Source organism: Elgaria multicarinata, chromosome 3 (genome assembly GCF_023053635.1).
Source record: "Elgaria multicarinata webbii isolate HBS135686 ecotype San Diego chromosome 3, rElgMul1.1.pri, whole genome shotgun sequence".
NCBI classification, from domain to species: Eukaryota; Metazoa; Chordata; class Lepidosauria; order Squamata; family Anguidae; genus Elgaria; species Elgaria multicarinata.
In genome coordinates this window covers 10,594,611-10,615,605 of record NC_086173.1, presented here as the reverse complement: position 1 = coordinate 10,615,605, position 20,995 = coordinate 10,594,611, and the positions used below count along the sequence as shown (strand labels likewise).

Sequence of the window (20,995 nt, the reverse complement as noted above, 5' to 3'; positions counted from 1 at the left end):
GAATATACTATATGTAGGGAAATGGGACAAGAAGTGTGTGTATGCTTTGCCCAAACAGGATTTGAAATGCTCAATCTGTGGCTGTTGCACTTCACAAAAACAGTGCACACACAGCACACTCACAGTCCAAGTTACACAGAGAAGAAATAGAGAAAAAATTTTTTTTTTGGTATTTTTTGGTATTTTTTGTATAGAAGGAAGAAGGAAGATGAAACACAATCAGGCTTTAAGGGGGGGGGGGAGAACCAACCAACCAACCAAACAAACACTCCAAAATTTAAAAATAAAGTTTATATTAAATCAAAGTAAGGGAAAAACACAGAGTAAACTAAGCAAAAAGTCAGAAAGAAGCAAACAAACACACACACACGCCAAGCTAAATCCTAAATCTATCTCCAGAATATTCTATATGTAGGGAAATGGGACAAGAAGTGTGTGTATGCTTTGCCCAAACAGGATTTGATTGAAATGCTCAATCTGTGGGTGTTGCACTTCACAAAAGCTGTGCACACAGCACACTCACAGTCCAAGTAACACAGAGAAGAAATAGAGGGGAATTTTTTTTGGGAATTTTTTGGTATTTTTTTGTATATAGATAGAAGGAAGATGAAACACAATCAGGCTTTAAGAGAGGGGAGGGGGGGAAACCAAACAAACAAACAAACACACTCCAAAATTTAAAAATAAAGTGTATATTAAATCAAAGGAAGGGACAAACACAGAGCAAACTAAGCTAAAAGTCAGAAAGAAGCAAACAAACACACACACACACGCCAAGCTAAATCCTATCTATCTCCAAAGTCCAAACACAGCAGCAGCACCTAACTACCTTCTCTCCCCACGAATGCCAAAAACCCACAAGACACTGAGAGCTCAAAGCTCTGAGGGTGACTCTGGCTTAGTCCCCCCCTCGAACGCTGGGATTGGAGGATGCTTCATTAGGTGATCAATTCTCATCAGGATTGGGAGTTGAATGTGCCTGTCATCGCTTCAAATTAAAAAAAACCCGCCACACCGCCGCCGGTTTACCCGTCCCTGTTTGTAAATGTACCTGATTTTTAAAAAAATATAGCACGCGAACCGCAGGACGCAGAGAGTAGGCTCAAAATGACCCCCATCCACGACTCTCTGAGCACAAGAATTTTCAGAACGATAGCTTCAAAAACAACACAGTTATCCGCGATTCTTTTCCGCAATGCAATCCTATGGGTGAAATGTTTCAAGATGGCGATCGGAGCAGTCCGCCTGAAAGAGGAGCTCCGAAAAATGGGCGCTTCTCTTTGCCTTGCTTCTAGGGGTCCGCGGTCCACTTCTACTCTGCCTCTGGGCAATTCGCTCCTGCTTCTGCACTTCTAATCGGAGCGGAGCACATGCCTAGTATTTATTCTATAGTGAACAACAGGATATACTTTTATAAATAAATAAATACCAACCAATTACCATCTGATCATCAGCATAAATGTGTGCTTTTAACCTGTTGGTTGTTTTATTATGGTTTAAATTTTTGTGTACCGCCCAGAGAGCTTCGGCTATTGGGCAGTATAAAAATGTAACAAATAAATAAATAAATAAATAATCGCATACACCATCCATGCGTGACCATCCTATAATGTCTCACAAAAGGCTGATTCAGATAACAAAACTTTCCACTTCTTTCTGTACATACCCAGATAAGAACCTCCCCTAGGGTCAGAACCTCTCATCATCTCTCACCATTGATTATGGTGGCTGAGGCTGATGGAAGTTGGAGCTGATTATACAGAGGATCACAAGTTCCCCACCCCTGCCCTAGGTTTTAGGGAATAGTCTTTCCTTTGGTTTGTCTGCATCTTGCTGCCCATTGTCTGCACTGGATGATCTCAACCTCTAATATTTTCCAGTAGAGGGAGAGACGAGTTTCTACCCATTCACTGTCACAACCTTTCCCCTCCCAGGTTCTTCCAAATATTACAACTCCCACCATCCCCGGCTATTGGCCATGCTGTCTAAAGGGACTTGTAGGTTAAAACCTCTGGAGGGGACCCAGTGGGGAAAGGTTGCATTAACATACAATACTTATTCAGAAATAACTTCCACTGCATTCAATGGGAAGTGCCCTCCAGTAAGTGACTTCAGGAATTCAGTTTTACTGTGGCATAAGCTTTAGTGTACTGGAGCCCACTGTATGGGATGCAGTTTCATCGTCTTATTTGATCTTTGTGATTTGATTAAAGTAACAACACACATAAAAAACAAGAAGTCAGGTCACAATAAATGTGTTATTGTTTAAGGTGCCACAGGATTCTTTGGGTGCCCAGGTGTCCTCTTTTACATAGGACAGTCCCCTTTTGGAAGGGCTGTCAGAGTACTGTCCTCTGTTTTAAAGGTTTCTGTTTGAAGGGCTGCTTCACCCAAGTACTGTATAAAGAGAGAGAACCGCCCAGAGGAAGAGCTGGGCCTTGAAATCGCCCAACAACAGCACTTGGACAGCAGGCTTAGCAGGGAGGCACAAAGACTGGTCACAGTCTTCCAAATGAATGGGTTTTCAATTAATCCCATTCATTTCAGTGGGTCTAACTGAATTTGGATATAAAATTAATCCCATTCATTTCAGTGGGTAGGATTAACATGAGATGCAACACTGTGGTGAGAGGTATTGTATTTCTAGTTCAATTATAATACTTATTTTTTAATTTGCATCTATATATGTAAATATGTGCAAATGTTATGCAAAAAGATGCCCCCTTTTGTCCTTCTTTTCGGTGATTGATAAGTAGCCATCCTACCCACCATTTATTTATTTTTTGCTACAACAGGCTAAAATGGCTACTTGTCTGGAAAGGGTCTCTATTCGCTTGACAGTCTCCACCCCACTTTTTTCTGGGTTTTTTTCCCCAGATCATTGAATAAATATAAGAATTTGCCCTAGAACTTTGCAACTCTTTCTTGCCACAGTTAAAAACTGTCCATTTATCCTTTCCCCCTCCCCTCCTTGCCTTTATCTTCTGTTAGCCAGATCGTGAACATGGGTTATATTATACTGTTTGCCACATCACAGTAGTGAGCTATGTAAAAAGCCATGTTGAAAAGCTAAAAGCCTCAATCCACAAACTAAACTGTGCCTAGAGTAATCCCATTAACTTTGGCAGTTGGGTTCTGGAGCAGGCCATGTATATGGTGTATATGGATTGCAACTTCAGCAAAATTGGTGTGTGTGTGTGTGTGTGTGTGAAGTCATTACTTTGATGATATGTTTGGGAAAAATAATAATAAAATTCTCACAGCTTGGCAAGCCAAGAGTGCCCCTGGCAGAAGCTGCCGTAGTTGGCTGCGGTTGTCAGAGATGTAGCAACAGGAGCTTGGGGCAAACGAGATTCTACTCCCCACCCTGTTCTTGGAACCTCCATGTTGTAGTGCTAACACCAAACTTCACTGCCTCCGTTCTTCTGTTTTGGGAGGAGTAGCAGCGTGGGGCAGAAAGCGGCCAGTCACTAAGGATGGCTAAATTGATCCCTGATGCCAAGTGAGCAACTTGTCACTGTTTAGATATTTCAACCTACAGCTCTCAGCAGCTCTTGCCAGCACAGCCACTTAGAAGGGTTGATGGGAGTTGTAGGCCAAAACATCTGGAGTTGCCCACCCTTGCCTTAGAGTAATAGCTTGGAACTGGCATATTTTCAAGAACTGCTTCGTCTTGCATTCTCCATGGTTCTTTGAGAGGGCCTTTTTGGTGGTAACTTCTGTCCCAAGGGCACATATCAAGGCATTCCTGGGGGTTGCTCATTTGCTTTGGAAGTCCCTGGCAAAGCTGAAGCTGAATTCTACAACCACAGGAGGCCTTTTATTTGGGGTGGGTGTGGGTGTTCTTGTGGTTGCAGCCTATCAGGAAGTTATTTTGGTGGTTGGTTGCTGGTTTAAGTTGTGTTTTGACTACTCCTTTAAACTAAAGGTTGGCCCTGGTCTCCAGTGGCAGGGTGGGCTAAAAACAACAACCCCAAAATAAATAAAAATGAAATATCCCTATACCAACAATAGAGATTGCCTTTCCTGTTTGGTATTTCATATTCTCTGGGGCTGGTATGGCAGCAACAGCTGTCTGTACAAACGGTTCCCAAACTGGGCTGCAATCAACCTCTCCGAGGGAAGCTCTGGTTACGCTTTGAGAAACTAAGTACACACATTACGGCTGCCTCGTGGAGGTCCCTTTAAGCAAAAAAAACAAACAAAAAACCAGCAACAACCACCGGAGACCATGGCCATAGCTAGGCAGGGCGAAATCCCGGGGCGATCCCCGGGATCGTCCCTGTGCGTCCACATGATGCACGGGGATCCCAGGAGCAGGGAGGGATGATCCCGAGGCCGTGCAACGTTTGGGCAGGTATTGCAGTTTGTCCCAGTTCTTCACGGTTCCTTGCAAGGAGCCGGGACCCGTGCACGGGGCGCAGAGCTCCTCAGGAGCTCTGTGCCCATCCAGGGAGGGGGGGGGAGTGGGGGAAATTAATTTAAAATGTTAAAAAACCCTACCTTTTGCGCATGACCGTTTGTGCGCTCTTCTTCAACAAAGAACAAACAAAATGGCAGCTGCGACGTCCTCTCCCTCCAAGGTCATAGCGCGCTGCTTGTCACGATAAAAATATTGTGAGGTCCTCACCCCTCTGTTGCGCTAGACCGGTAGGACTAGCTGAGGCCCAAGAGAAAGAAGTGTGCTTGTGTTGAGGCCACGGATAAAGACCCCGAGGAAGGGGGGGCGGAAACCTTTCCAAAATGATCTGGTTAAAGCTTGGGCAGCCTGCAGCGTGAGTCTAGGCCTTTGTAACCTGGTGGGACCAAAGCAGTTGAACTGATGACTGTAGGCTTGGGTAGGCCTCTGCTCCTTCTTGCTTTTCTTATGCTGGCCAAGTCTCAGCAAGCTGGAGTTAAACCACACTAAGGAAACAAGGGCTGGGATGTTGCATTTGTCCAGTAGTGCATGTGTGCTCTTATTGATTAATTTATTTAGCATCTTTGTAGTCCACCTTTCTACCTGACAATAGGCCTTGAGTGGCCTCTAGATTAGGGGTCCCCAAATCCCAGTCCGTGGACCGGTCCGGGTCCGTGGCTTGTTAGGAACCGGGCCACGCAGGTGAGCTGCTTTCACCCACCCACCCCCACCCCAGTGTACCTGGGCGCGGGGTGCCATCTCGCCTGCCCAGCCGAAGCAAAGCTAGGATGCTGGGGTGGGCGGCTTCGGAACAGCGCGCCCAGCCGGAAGCCACTCTGGGAGAGCGACTTCCGGGTGCGCCATTCCGAAGCCGCCCGCCCTTGCCAGTGTCCTGGCTTTGCTTCAGCTGGGCGCCCACCCAGCCGAAGCAAAGCCACACCCGCCCCGCCCCCCACTCCAGCATCTCTCAGAGCCGCTGTGGGAGAGCAGCTTCCGGGTGCGGCGGTGGGGATGGGGAGGCTGCCGCAGCTCCACTCCTCCCTCTCGGGGACCAGGCGGGCGTGACCCTGGCCGCCACCGCTTGCAGGCAGGAGCGGGCCTTGTGCGAGGATGGGCTGGAGGCACATGGTGCCGTTGGCACTCCGAACGCGGAGCAGGTTGCAGCTTGGGCTGATGCTTGGTTGGGAGGAGGAGGGAGGGTGGCTGCAGCTGGCAAGGAAAGGGGCGACCCACCCCTTGGCGCCTCCCTAACCCCTCAACCACAGTCCCACCCCCGGTCCGTGGAAAAATTGTCTTCCACGAAACCGGTCCCTGGTGCCAAAAAAGTTGGGGATCACTGCTCTAGATGTTTTGGCCTACAACTCCCATGATACCTTGCCATTGACTATGTTGCCAAGTTAGGCCAAAACATCATGAAGGCCACAACTGGGCCACCTCTGTAACATGCTTTCAAGGCGGCTGACTATATGAAAAAATAAATACGTAACAAACCTAAGATTTGGGTGCGTGTTTTTGGTTTTTCTTTTTTTAAAGGTAATGGTAACTAACAAAGGTGGCGGCGGTGGGGTTGATGGTACAAAATGTTCACTCAGGCTTCGGGTGTTGCTGCTTCAGGTGGCACCCTCTCATCATTTGGACCTGTGGCACATGGCTAAAAAGCTTGGCCACCGTTAGGTCCTGTTTGGTATTGACATGCAGGCAGAGAAGCTGGGTTGATGGGCACTGCAGGGAGGCAGTCCCCTGCAGTTGCCATCGCTTTTGGAACAGGGGTGGCCACTTAGGAATCAGCAAAACCAAGAAAGAACGTGGTTACAAATGTGCATAAAATTTGCACATGCTTTTGCAACTTAAACAGAAGTAGAGTAGTTCTCGCTGTTGTGTGAAAGGCTGTGACTTGTGTGCCTGCCTGTTCAGCCTGCTCTCCAGGTGCTCACTGCTCATGGGTCTTTATCTTCATACTGAAATTGGGCAGAACAGTTATTCAAATCGAGGACACCTTCGAAAAGATGACAGTCCTCCAGAGGTTTGCCTTCTGTAAGAGAGGACACAGGGCCCACCCTACTTGGGACTTGCTTTGCAGCCTCATGGTTTTAATCTGGAACCAGCCATAGGTAGGGTATGAAACCGATTTCTAGTTGTCAAAAAAGAGAGTGGGGAAAGAATGAATCCATGGGGCTTTCACAACCAAAACCATCTCTGACTTTGGCTTTAGGAGCCCCTCCAGGGGGTAACTGTTGTAGTCCATATTCACTCTGGACATATTTTTTTAAGCAATCCATTGTTCTTGTCCCCACGGTTAACCTCTTCTGCTGCCATATTTGTTTTACATGGTGTGTACCTCCATATTTCATTGTTGTTATTGAGCAATTTTTTTGGGGGGGGGTCCTGCTCCCCACGATCTTTGGTTCCTTTACAAAGAGGAACAAAAGACGGAATGGCCTTCCAAATTTAACAGTGTGAAAACCCCATTGTTTCTCTCTTCTGTTCCTCCCTCGTTCCTCCCCCACTTACTTTACTATTCATTCAATCATCTGTTTATTTTAAAATTTATATTCTGCCACATGGCATAACCGTGCCCTTAGGGCAGGTAAAGGCAGTGTAAACAACAAACATGCATGTGTGCGCGCTGCACACAAAACCCACAATAATACACAATTGTGGTTTTAATTTATTTAATCTTAAAACCTTGAGGAAAGGTTTAGAGCGCCACAACACAGCAGGAAGCAACAGTAATTAAAAGAATATCCTTACCCCCTCAAATGCTAGCCAGAATAAACAGGGGGTTACCTTCTCCATAAAAACAGGGAACAAGCTAGTCTTTCAGGCATCTCTGGAGTGTGTGTGGATTGCACAAGGATGGGACGGGCCTCCTATTGAGAATAGGGATGCTTGAGGAATTTGACCTTGAGGAATTTTGAACTCCTATACCAAATTTCATGAACCACCCCCTCAGACTAATATGTAAATCGGAACTTAACTATTCAACAGATGTTGTACTTCTCTGAATCGTCAGCCTCTGCAGTTTAAGCCAGGGGTGGGCAGACTTCAAGCTTGCAGGATCAACTTTGTTATTTTTTACTAGTAGCTTGAGGTCCACCAGCCAGAGCCAGGTGCAAAACAGGAACGCAGTGCCTCTGAGCACGTGTTCAACCCCAGGAATTTGTGATCGGTACCAAAACCAGGCTCATGGTTTCCTCCCAAGTGTCTCTTTCAGCAGCCTAATTGGGGGCTGGGAGATTTTTAGTTGTTGCTATTATTAGCCAATTGGGAGTCTGAAATCCTTACCGCGTGTTTCCCAGAAATCTATCAGCAGATTGTGATTTACGTTCTTCCCACCTCTGGTTTAAATGTTGCAAAATGTGCATTTAGATGTGTATTTTGAGGGGAAATTATACATCCAGATACCTACATAGAGGGGGAAAGTCTATTTGAGGTGATGTTTTTTTAAAAAATCACATTTTAGTACAGGTAGAGAATAGGCCTGAACTACAGGTAAAAGGCATGCCAAAGTAATGCAGATCAGAAAGTAGATAGATTTGTCTCTCTCGAGTTGTTTCATGTTGATGTTAAAAAGTGAGCAGGGGGCAGAACCACCTAGGAGAAGTCCTATGTTGCAGAGTAGCAATCCAGTAGAACTTTCTGGATCCTACCTGGCAGGTGGTAGTATAACCACTGCAGCATGGTGCCCCATCTCCCAAATTAGCCAGATAGCACAGAAGGATGTTGTCGTTGTCGTCGTCGTCATCACCACCACCATCATTATTATTAAAATGTGTTCGTTGTTTCCTACCACAAAAAGCAGTCTTGAAATGATTTACACAAACAAATTCAGAAATCAACCATTAATGTAACCCAAAAAGCCAAAAATCAATATAAACCATAAAAAAGGCCATAAACACATAATCTGAAAACAATACAATACAAAAAGCGTTCGTCCACAATACACAAAATCCCCCACGTTTGCTCATAGCCTAGAATCAACGCCACCCAAGCAACCCACAACAATTAGGCCATAACTAATGTCCAAGTAGTTGGTAAAATGAGTTGCCTCTTTTGGATGTTCCAGCATAAGTCACCCACCAGGATAGCCAAGGTAATTTCGTTATCCAAATTGGGCCTGAAGCCACTTCGGTAAGGATCTAGAAAATCTGTTTTGTTCAGACATGTTTTGAGTTGTACTACGCAATCAATCACCTTTCCCAGAAATGTTACATTTCAGATTGCCTAGTAATTAATCAGACCCGGGTGGGTGGGGAGTGTTGTTGTTTTAAATAAAAACCCAATGTTTTCATCAATGCCTCCTTAAAGGGCGGGGGTGGTCCAAGACATTTTGCTGCTTGAGATGAAGGACAAGTTATTGCCCACCCCCCATTCCATGCACAAAAGCTGCCTAGATTTGCACATAAAATTTTCGTCAATGTTAGCCTGCTGCATTTGAAGGCAGCAGGCTAACTTAGGGGGCACAGAGAAAGTCACATGGCGTACCTTGCTGCTGCTTTCCACCATCTGCCACCTGAGGAGACTGCTTCATTCTGCCTCATGGTAGAGCTGGCCCTCTTATCGGGAGAATGAGGTATCCCCTTCCCCTGCACTGAGAGAGTGTAGTACTCCAGGCAGGGTGGAGAAAGGGGACACAATGCAGGCAGCAGCGAAGAAGGCAATTCCAGCAGGCTATATATACATGTACATAAAATAAATAAAACACAAGAGGCAGGATCAAGCCAACCAGCCTGTCACAGCTAGCAAAGATCGGCCCAGATGGGAGATGGTCAGGCACACTATTGACCAGCCAGATCTTTCCATGGGCTCTGTCCAGATCCTCAGTCGGATATGGAGGTATCTAAGCAGAGACTGAACAGCCATCTGTCATCAGCAGGAGGGTGCTCTTTCACTTGTGTCCTGCCAAATACCTGGTTGGCCACTCTGTGAACAGAATGCTGGACTAGATGGACCCTTGGTCTGATCCAGCAGGGATCTTTTTAAGTTCTTGGGGGTGCTGTAGTTGCACTCTCCAAAAATGTTCAGAACCTGCATGGAGTAGCAGATTGGACTTCATTCATTCATTCATTCATTCATGAATTCTTAAAGTCCCTTCCAACTCTTAAAATTCTATGAAAGCAGCTGAAACTCATCCAAGAAAATGAAACAAGTGGAAGCAAAGTAAACACCTGTTGTACTTTGCTTGGTTCAAAAAAAGTCTGGGGCATCCCCTTCCTTCCCACCTTTCATACAAATAGGTATGAGCACATAGTGCTTGACTATTGATCTTCATTTGCTACCGTTAAAACATCTTGAGAATGTGTACTGCTGCTGGTTTTTGCGTGTGCCCCCCTTATTTCTTTTTTTTGGGGGGGTGGGGAGGGGGGGGTTACATTATGTTTTATTATATGTGTGTTTTTTTAAAAGCTTTGTTTGGTTAACTGCCCAGAGAACTTCAGCTATTCAATGTTCTAGAATTATAAGAGTATGGGTTGAATCGGGAGTTGTTGTATTGTAGATTGTTGTGTTAACCCAGTCGTGATAATAAACAATAGTTTGTTAACTATGAACAACCGACAGTTCACCAGGGGTTGCCTTTGTAGGATGTTTGTGATTAATAGAGCATGGTTTGTTAGGGCTCTGGGTTCATACAACACAACAACCCATGAATCAATAACATCGTGCAATTCAATGACAACCCATATTCAACTCTGGCTTGTCATGTTGTGTGAACCCAGCCATTATGGCTTACTAGGGTTTTGTCAATCCCCTCCCCTTTTGCAAGGGGATTGCTTGCTTCGGTTATGGGGCGGTATATAAATGTAATAAATAAATAAAATAAATAAATAAGCAGGCTTAGGCTGCAAGCCTATGTAGCCTTTGAACACAATGGAACTTACTTCTGAGCAGATATATAGGATTGCACTGTTAGGGTATGATTATTTATTTACTTGTTTTATTTCTATAACACCTTTCGGAAGCCAACCAGGGCAGTTTGCAAAGATTTCAGAAAATAAAAACGACAATCAAATAAAAAACATAGTAAAATATTAACAACAACTTTAACAAGCAGATGGCTAGGCAGGTGCAAAAGAGGGTGACAAGCTACACCTGGTGAAATTTCCTCTTAAAGGCGCAGGAGCCGTGGCCTCTTTTTCATCTGGCCACTCCATGACAAACAGTAAAAAAACAGGAGTTTCATTGAGCTCCACCAGTGGGCTGAGTTTGCCTTGGTAGGTCACATGTTGTGCAAGCCTAGTCCAAGCTAAAACTTTACAGGCAGAATTCAGCAAGTGAGTTTTTCATGCTGAGAGTCAGCGTGGTGTAGTGGCTAAGGTGTTGGACTGGAAGTCAGGAGATCCAGGTTCTAGTCCCCACTCGGCCATGGAAACCGACTGGGTGACTTTGGGCCAGTCACAGACTTTCGGCCCAACCTACTTTCCAGGGTTGTTGTGAGGATAAAATGGAGAGGAGGAGGATGTCCGCTGCCTTGGGTTCCTTGGAGGAAAAAAGGTAGGATATAAATATAATGATGATGATGATGATGTCATGGCCAGCAAGAGAGTGAGGAGCAATTATCATTGTCACCTACCAACCTCTTCAGATTGGGTTGCTGTTAAAGGCACAGGACCAAAAGCTACTCTAGGAGATGGCAACCCTAAGGTGTTGGGGCCCTGCAGAGATCTCCAATTGGCCACATTGTTTTTGACTTTTGTTTTGCCTCTTCCCCTTCCAGACATAATTCCTGCCCACCTGTTCTCCGATGGCTGAGCACCTTATGCTTCTGGCCTGCGGGATGTTGGCATCCATTCCTCTTCCTTGCCAGTTAAACTGGAATGGTCGGAATAGGCTGAGAAGAAGTAGGAGTACCGTTTTGGGTGTGATTGTAATCAGATGGCCTTCCTGCCAGCCTATAAGGAAACTGAACTTGGGAACTCTGCTGGCATGTTTCCCCTTACTTATAACCGGGGATGGTTTTGATCCATTACGTTTACTCTTAGCTAAGGAAGTCTCCCCCCAGCCCGCTTTTCTTTCCTTCTTTTGTTCGCTGCAAGTACTGTTGCCAACTTACCAGAAGGGGGACAAAAATAGCTTGGCTTGTTCCTGTGCCTTTACTAGAAGCTTGGCAAGGAGGGATCTGACAAGCCAGTGAATCTTTTCACAGTATGGAAATAAGCATTGTTGCTTTCTCAAGTCTAGGCATCAAGCTGCAGTTCAAGGAAGAGGAGCAGGCACCAGTAAAAATAATAATGATGGCAACCCTATAAAATCTTGCAAGCAATTATCACTGTGTCTTGAGTAGGGCAATAGCATGCACCAGGGAAGTTACTGAAATGTAATGACTGGGACCTAATCTACACCAAGCAGGATATTGCAGTATGAAAGCGGTATATAAAAGGCAGGAGCCACACTACTGCTTTATAGCGGTATTGAAGTGCACTGACAACTGTTGGGGCCCATTGACACAGACCATATACCGCTTTCATACCGCTATATCCTGCTTGGTGTGGCTCCTGCCTTTTATATACCGCTTTCATACCACTTTCATAGTGCAATATCCTGCTTGGTGTAGATTAGGCCTGGGTTTGGATGACATGAGAACTCACAATGGGTTAACCTATTATGGGTTGTTGTTGTTGTTGTTATTATTATATTTATTTGTATCCCGCCTTTTGCCCAATACTTATCATGTCATCTGTTGGGAATTTTTTAACCCGTGAAGGGTTATTTGTCCATAATTACCCACTCTGTTACCCAACGGTTATTCAACCCATGGTGGGTTATTCTGTTGCCTGTTGGGCACCATGGATTAATTTGCTTGCCTGTAGAGTTGCGTGGCAAGACAGAATCATATAGTTTCCACTACTTTTTAAACCCTTGAAGATTTGCAGGATCAGGACCACACTTTATAGGCAGCCTCCCCTTTTCGGGAGGCACCTGATCTGCCTTCAAAATCCTACATCAAAAAGGGGGTGACACAAATAATTTTTTGGAAAATAAGCAAAAATCAAGAAAATTACCCAAAATGTGCATTTCTCCCATACCACAGGCATGAATTTGCGAAAATGCAAATTTGCACAATTGCAAATTTAATCCACAATCCTGCTATACTTTGATATCGCACAGTTTAACAGCATTCTCTAATCTGTTCCCCTCCAGATGTTTTGACTGGGTGTTGTAGTCCAAAAATATCTGGAGGGCACCTGGTTGAGGAGAGTTGGTTTAGAATGTCTGAAAAGGGATGATGATGATGATGATTTAAAGGCAGCATACATAATCCTCCTCCTCTCCATTTTATTCTCACAACAACAACCCTGTGAGGTAGGTTGGGCTGAGAGTCTATGACTGGCCCAAAGTCACCCAGTGGGTTTCCATGGCCAAATGGGGACTAGAACCCAGATCTCCAGACTCCCAGTCCAACACATTAGCCACCACACCACACTGGCTTATGCTGTATGTGTGTTTGGAAAACCTGCAGCTTTTAATAGTCCTATTACACAGCTTTTTAAGGCACAGGAGCCCTGCCAGGAGGTGGGTGGCAGTTGTGAACATTATTCCCGAGAACTGAGCATATTTGAGAGGGGCGTCCAAACAAAATTGACTCTTAAATGGAAGTAAGCTCCACTCCTTATTTTCTAGAGTGCCCGCAGTGGAGATTCAGCCCACTTAACAGCTTGGGTGGAATTGTACAGGTGGAAACAAGTGGATTGATAAGAAGCACTGTGCTGGTATGCCCGGGTTTCTCTGTGATGGCCAAGCATCACAGCGATGGGAGGGGCCATAGCTCAGTGTGATAGAGCACCTGCTTGCAGAAGGTCCCAGGTTCGATTCATGGCCTCTCCATGAAGGGCGAGGAAAGGAATCCTGCCTGAAACCCTAGAGAGATGCTGTTGCTCGTCAGTGTCGACAATACTGGGCTAGATGGACCAAGGGTCTGTCTCAATATAAGGCAGCTTCCTATATGCCATGTGATTCTATGGCACAGTGTTTGCCAGACTGCCACTTTTAAAAGCAAGGGGCAGTTTGGAGCTGTGCTTATTTTAAAAGGAGTATATGCATTACATTTGTTGATACTGGAGGGAGACCCATGAAGGGACATCTGTTACTTTTATTACGACCAGGGTTAACTTTTTTGTGGGGTGGGGCGTCCTGCTCCTATGTCTTTAACTTTAGCCCTGCATGCAGAAATGTAGCAGGCAAAACTTTTCCTGGCATAGTACAGAAAGACTCATCTGCTTAATTCCTGCACCTCGAGTCACTGTTAAAGGCACAGGAGCAGGGACAATTAAAAAGAAAATGGCAAGGAACGATGTACGCATTATGTTAATGAAGTCGATGTGCATCCATTTGCTGGGTTTGCGTAATTTATTCCACGACAGCTAATTATGGGGAGGAGCAAATAACGGCACCGAGCACATGAGTCTCTCCGCTCCCCGCTCTCCTCTGACACAAGTGGAATTCCTAGTAAGTCCCCTTCTAGCTTTTGAGATTTAGCCAGGCATTTCGAACCTATAGATTTGCTGAACAAACCAAGCAAGCTGAGATTCTCTTGATGCTACATCTGGATGTTCAGATTCTCTGGATGCCATTGACTTCTGAGCTCAATTCAAAGGTGTTGGTTTTCACTTTTCTCGGGTGGCCATATGAAAAGGAGGACAGGGCTCCTGTATCTTTAATAGTTGCATAGAAAAGGGAATTTCAGCAGATGTCATTTGTATGTATGGAGAACCTGGTGAAATTTCCTCTTCATGATGAAGAGGGAATTTCACCAGGTTCTCCATATATACAAATGACACCTGCTGAAATTCCCTTTCCAATACAACTGTTGAAGATACAGGAGCCCTGTCCTCCTTTTCATATGGTCACCCTACGTTAAGAGTGATCACACTAGCCAGTATCAGGGACAGGGCCTTCTTTGCAGTGGTCCCACATCTTTGGAGCTCCCTCCAGTAATAAATTCATTTCTCTCTCCTCTCCCATTTCAGAGTGGTGAGGTGGTGGTGTGGGAGGCTAAAGATTATTCGGTAGTGCCAGGCCTTTGTGTGATTTTGTTGCTGTTTTTATTTGTTTGGTCTGCAGTGGTTGTTTTTAGTCATTATGATGTGGTTTTTATTGTCTTGTGGGTGTGTTTTAAATTGACTGTATACTGTCTTGGTAGGGCTTCCCCTAAAAGGCAGCTTATCGGTAATTTGAAATAAAGGTTTGGATTTTGTGCCCAATACCAAATTTCCCCCTGGTCAGATCTGTTTTAAAGAAGCTCTTGAATGGCAAAATCTTGATAGCAAGCTGAACAGTAGAAGCAACGCCCGCCTTGATGATGTAGGGTTGAGTAGCAGTCCTTGCTGCAAACATCATCTAAATTTCTTAAGTGTCTTCCTCAATAAAAAAAAGAAAGACTCAAGGTGACTTACGGCAGCATTAAAACAGCCTTCCCCAACCTGATGCTGTCCAGATGTTTGGGACTTCAACTCCCATCAACACCAGCCAAGATGGCCAATGGTCAGGAATCCCGGGAGTTGTAGTCCACAACATCTGGAGGGCACCAGGTTGGGAAAGGCTGCATTAAAACATACAGCATTTCAAACAGCTCCTGTAATTATCTCTTAAAATACAACCACCCTATAGAACAACTAAAAACATCACTCATAGCCATAAGCAATTTGCCCTAAATAACTCTATGTGAGAGTTATCGGGGTGCATGGTGGTCTGGGAGAGGGTGCAGGGGCGATGGTTACAATGTACATGTTTGCGGAGCTCTCACACTCTCTTGCTGGTGCGCCCTTGGAAAAGACTGCCCCGCTCCATCCAGTAGCCCGGAGTGAACTTCCAGCCCAACCAGTTTGGGAGATCCTCCCCTGCTTATGCAAATGGCTGTTAATTGGACTGAGGTGCTCAGTGAGTTTTTTTTGCGTTTGATCTTTGTTCTGCTTCCCTTGGCACCGGGCCGCATCCTCCCTGTGCTGATGTAATCAGCCTGTAGTCGGAACCCAGTGCATCCTGCACGGGGGTGGAAGGGGTGGAAATACCGTCTCCCTTCCCTTCCCAAGGCGCTTGGCTGTTCTGCTTTCTCCTGCTGGTGTGTCAAGGCCAGGCCGTAAGCAGGAGCCTCCCTTGCTCTTGCCAAGAAGTTGGGCTTGGCTTTGACAGCTGCTGAAGCCACAACTTTGGATGCCAGGCCTTTTCTTCATGTGCAGAAACCTACACCACTTTCTCCCATAGACACACAGGGCTGCGTCAAAGCCAAGCAAAGAATGCAGTGGGTCGCCTGTTGGAAGGAGAGCAGCTAATGCTTCCTCTCCAGACAAGATTGGTCATCCAATCTCCCTCCCTCCCTCCCTCTCTCTCTCTCTCTCTCTCTCTCTCTCTCCTTTTTCCTGGAAGGGAGAGGCAATGCCCCCCCTCCCCTCTCCATGCCAGCAAACCTGCTGTGAATGTAGTGAAATGCCATTATGACCAGTGGGCGGGGGACTGGGATTATAGGAGAATTGTTTATTTGTTTTAACATTATTTTTAAGCAGCACACAAGGGGAAAAACACCTCCTAAGGAAGCACACAAGATTAAAAAAAACATACAAAAAACAGACACAATAAAAATTCAATATTATACGTATTTATTAAAAGTTCCGTAAAAGCAGAGGTTACTGATAAATCTGCAATAAAAACAAAACTCCTTGTTAAGCTCTCACTCCATTTACACACACGTGCACACACACACCTTGCTGTGATGCTGGGACAGCCTTCCCCCAAGCTGGCACCCTCCAGATGCTGCTGGACTTCAACTCCTATCAGCCCCAGGCTGGGATGATGGGAGTTGTACTACAAGTAGTTTGCACCAGGATGGCGAAGGTTGTGCTAGAGTGAGGCACAACCCCAAGCTCTGGCTTTTTATTTCTCTGTCCCAAGATTTTGGCCGCTTGCACTGTGGGAAGAAGAGCCAAGCTGAACTCTGGGATATCAACATAGTTCATTTGAGTAAGATGATCCCGTGATAGCAGTAGGGGCAGCGGACAGCATCCTTAAAGGAATTTACTCCCACAAACTGATAGCTGTTATCTTGGCTGTGTGTTTGTGCGTGTGTTGTAAAATTAGAGGAATTCTTGGAGGATTGTTCTGTCAATAGCAACTAGTAGTAATAGCTAAAACAGAGCCTCCATGTTCAAAGGCAGTACACCCCTGAATACTAAGTTCAGGAGCAGGTTATCACCTTCATCTCCAGCTTGTGGTCTTCAAGAGGTATCCAGCTACTTTTGGAAGCAAAAAGTTAGACTAGACAGACCTGATCACCTGATAAAGGAAGGCAGTTCTTGCGTTCAACAGAGGCAAGGCACACCTTCCTGAACAACAACTATGGAGGGACCACGCTCCATTCACACATAGTTGAGGAATTAGGTGGGAGCTGAATTTGGCACATGAAAGCTCTACATCCCCCAGGTGGCCCTTTCTGGCCCATTTCTACTTTCTGAGACTTTACCCGGGCACAAGAGACATTTCCCCAGGATCTTAGGGACTAGAAACTTTTTTTAAAAAAAGAAATAAATAAAAATAAATCAAAAGTGAAAATTTCATGCTTTTGCCTCATTGAATGGGCACACAGCCCTGCACTTAGGGCATTGGGAAAATGCAACCTCACTGTATTGCTGCTGCAACCACATGGCATGTTGTCCCTTTATAAACAACAGACATGGGAAAGGTTGCGGATGGCGTAGTGGGGGTGGGGTCGGGTGGGGTGAGAAAAAAGAACTTCCAGGAATCTGACTTGCTTCCAGATGATGCATCTGCCAGTCCCTGGCCTTGGGGCGGCAGCTGTTTGTGGGAGAATCTGCAAGAGGGCGATAATGCCTTATTATACCACCCGAAGCAGCACCCAGCTCAGCAAAATAGAGCCACTTACAGAGTGGGAATAGAGCCTCGTAGGTGTCAGTGGGAAAGAGGGAGGAGCTCGAAGATTGTGTTCCTGAGCTTTAGGGTTGAGTTTCTTTTCCTTCCACAAACTGTGACTTTATACATCTTTGTCATGATGTGATGAGGCCAGGGCAGTTTATCCCGTCAGCACATGGTAACGCTTTTCCTGGGCTGTGCTCTTTCCGGCTGCAGGGCAAGGGATTAGATGTATGATTTAATGTTGCCTTTATGGGAAAATCTCCTTGCATGCAGAAAACTAGCATGTCCTGGAGGAAGCTAGGCTGCTGAAGTCTTCTCCGTGTACTTGCTGGCTTGCCCCCACCTGCTAATACAGACCATTAAGGCCCTGTGTACTCGGAAGTAAGTCTCACTGGGTTATATGGGACTTACTTGCAGGTAAGTACATATCGGATTGCACCTGAGTCATGCTAAACTTGTAAACTTGTTCACACCCTAAAGACTTCGATGAGGTTGCGATGCTGTGATGTTAGATGTTGGTTGAAGCGTTATGGCAGCCCTTCCGGAATGCAAATACTCAGCCACGCTTTATTAATGGTAGGAAAACATCCCACAGCGCTTGACGGGCAATGGAAGCCGCTAATAGCAACTGGCACAGGGCACCATTAATCTGTGAGTGTCACAAAGCACTCAGCAGGACCTGGATAATGAGACCCCCGGCAACAGGATTAAAAGTAAATAAACCAGCAACTGAAAAGCAGCTTGGACCAAGCCAAATTCAGACCGTGTTGAGATAATGAGCAGAGATGACCTCTCCCACTGACTGATGTTTGGGGGGGGGGACATTTTGAAGAGGCCAGGGCATTTGCAGCTGCTGAAGGGGTCTTAACCAATTGCTCTTCTGCTTCTTTTGTGGACATATACGAAGCACACTTCTTTTGCCTTGTCAGCCCATTGGTCCATCTAGCCCAGGGATGGTCAACACAGCATGAGGCCCCACCCCCACCCCTCCACTGTGCTCCCACATGCACTGCCAAATGCAGCAGTGGCACAAAACCTCGACATTTTAGTGCTAGGGGACAGTAAACAGGTCACATTTAGCTTGAGAACAAGCTACATTTGACATTATGGCAGATTGGTGGTAAACTGGCACCTCTCCAACCCACTGCAACTGCAAAATGTGGCCCTTGTGTGTGTGGGGGGGAATGGCCCCTGGACACCCCCCCAAGTTATTCCTATTAATTTCCTCCATAAGATGCCCTCTTTTACAGAGGGTGGTCCTCTCTTTGAAAGGCTGCTAGAAGATTGTACTCTGTTTTGAAGGTGTCCTCCATTTGAAGGCCTGTCCATTCCCAAGTCCGTTATAAAGATAAAGATCCATTCGAAGGAAGAGCTGGGCCTTGAAATTGCCTATCTAGTGCACCTAGACAGCAGACTGAACAGGGATGCATAAAGGGCACCTGGTCACAGTCTTCCACACTATGGATTTTGTCCAGTTTTAGTCCTTAAAGTAGACCGAGTGAAATTATGGGATTTAAACTCGTTCAGTGGGTGTAACTCTGAGCAGGGCCAATGTTGGATGCAACACTGTTAAGATGCACTGTACTTCTGTTTCAATTATAATAATTTCTAAATTTGCTCCTGTATAGGTAAACTAGTGAATGGTCCCAGCTTTGCACAGTTTGGAATTGCCTTTAGGTTGATACAGAGAAGACTTCAGAGTTGGACAAATGATCCACCCCTATAGCTCTCTGAGGGAGGGAGGTCTGTCCAGTCCATCCCTCTTAGTTGGAGCTGGCCCACAGCAGAGAGGAAGCAGCAAGTTATATCTTGGCCAACGAATCTTCCCTAGCTTCAAACTGTGCTTGTTCCTTCTTTTTCTTCATACTTTAACATGTTGGGTTCTCCTCCCCTGCCCTCAATATTTGGAGCTGGGTTTTGTTTGTTTGTTTTTAATGTCTAAAAAACATGAATGTGGTTTGGTTACGATCTGCTCACTGAACCATGCTGCAAAGTTTGATTGAAATCAATCAAATGCTATCAAAGCAGTTTATTTTATTTTAATTTATTTATTTATTTATTATACTTATATACCGCCCCCGTAGCCAGAGCTCTCTGGGCAGTTTACAGAAATTCTAAAATTGAGATAAAAATGAGTATACAAAATTTAAAATTCTAAAACACAGAACTTACACACATAAAGCATTAAAAACTGTTAAAAAACTAAACATGTGGGTGATTAAGATGTGCCGCCATATGCCTGGGCAAAGAGGAAACACTTAACCTGGCGCTGGAAAGATAGCAGCGTTGGCACCAGGCGAGCCTCGTCAGGGAGATCGTTCCATAGTCTGGGGGCCACCACCGAAAAGGCCCTGTCCCTCGTTGCCACACTCCGAGCCTCTCTCAGAGTAGGCACCCAGAGGAGGACCTTAGATGTTGAACGTAGCGATTGGGTATTTTCACGTCGGGAGAGGCATTCCGTCAGGTATTGTGGTCCCAAGCTGTGTAAGGCTTTATAGGTCAAAACCAGCACCTTGAATTGGGCTCGGAAACATACAGGCAGCCAGTGCAAGCGGACCAGAGCAGATATTATATGGTCGAAACTTCTGGTTCCTGAAATCAATCTGGCCGCTGCATTTTGCACGAGCTGCAGCTTCCGAACTGTCTTCAAAGGCAGCTCTACGTAGAGTGCATTGCAGTAATCTAACTTGGAGGTTATTTATTTATTTATTTATTTATTACATTTTTATACCGCCCCATAGCCGAAGCTCTCTGGGCGGTTCACAAAAATTAAAACCATAGTAAAACAACCAACAGGTTAAAAGCAAAACTACAAAATACAGTATAAAAAGCACAACCAGGATAAAAACCACACAGCAAAATTGATATAAAATTAAAATACAAAGTTAAAACAGCAAAGTTCAAATTCAAGTTAAAATTAAGTGTTAAAATACTGAGAGAATAAAAAGATCTTCAGCTGGCGACAAAAGGAGTACAGTGTAGGCGCCAGGCGGACCTCTCTGGGGAGCTCATTCCACAACCGGGGTGTCACAGCGGAGAAAGCCCTCCTCCTAGGTTACCAGAGCATGGACAGCTGAAGCCAGGTTATCCCTGTCCAGATAGGGGCTTTAAAAAATCATTTTAAAAAAATGATTTGCCGACTTTTTGTTTCAAGAAAGCGGTTGAAATAGGTCTAAGCCCCATCCCACAGAGAGGTAGAACAAATCCCAAAGTTTCATAACAATCGGATGTGTGGTTTTTGAGTCCATTGAGGACATTTTTTAGAATGTAAGCCTGAGGGCAGGGACTATCTTCTTTACTGATCAATTGTAATCCGCTCCGGGAGCCTTTTTGGCTGAGGTGCGGGATAAAAAAATACTCTAAATAAATTAATAAATAAATAAATACTAAATACATTTCCTTTTATGTATATAGACGAAGAAAAAGATTAGCATATGCAAATGTTATGCACTCTTTTCTCCTTTTTTTGGATGCTGTCTTTCCTCTTTTTTTGGTAATTTATATTTGGCTGCCTTTGTCCTCTGCTAACTTTTCTATTTCTCTTCTGAACCTTTTTTTTTTTTTAAATGTGAATATTAGCTAAATAAAACAGGAAATACATTGTGAAAATGAAAAAAAAAACTCACCATATATTAAGTATATAGGATTATCATCAATTTCCATCATGTGTACCGTTCATTAAAAAGGTGTGTGTGGGGTGGGTGGAGTTAAAACAAAGGTTTCAAGAAAAGCAGA

The 20,995-nt window shown here is 45.0% G+C and overlaps 1 protein-coding gene across 4 annotated transcripts in view; it reads left to right on the top strand.

Moving 5' to 3' along the window:
- HDAC7 (histone deacetylase 7) overlaps nucleotides 1-20,995 on the top strand; it is a 266,746-nt gene that overhangs the window by 149,473 nt on the left and 96,278 nt on the right. Inside the window, exon 1 of one of the 4 annotated variants that reach the window (XM_063119278.1) lies at nucleotides 17,660-17,677. The exons of the other annotated variants lie outside the window; for them this stretch is intronic. The gene's annotated coding sequence lies outside the window, so the exon portion shown is untranslated. Of the gene's footprint in view, nucleotides 1-17,659; nucleotides 17,678-20,995 lie in introns of those variants that run through there. 4 annotated transcript variants of the gene reach the window in all.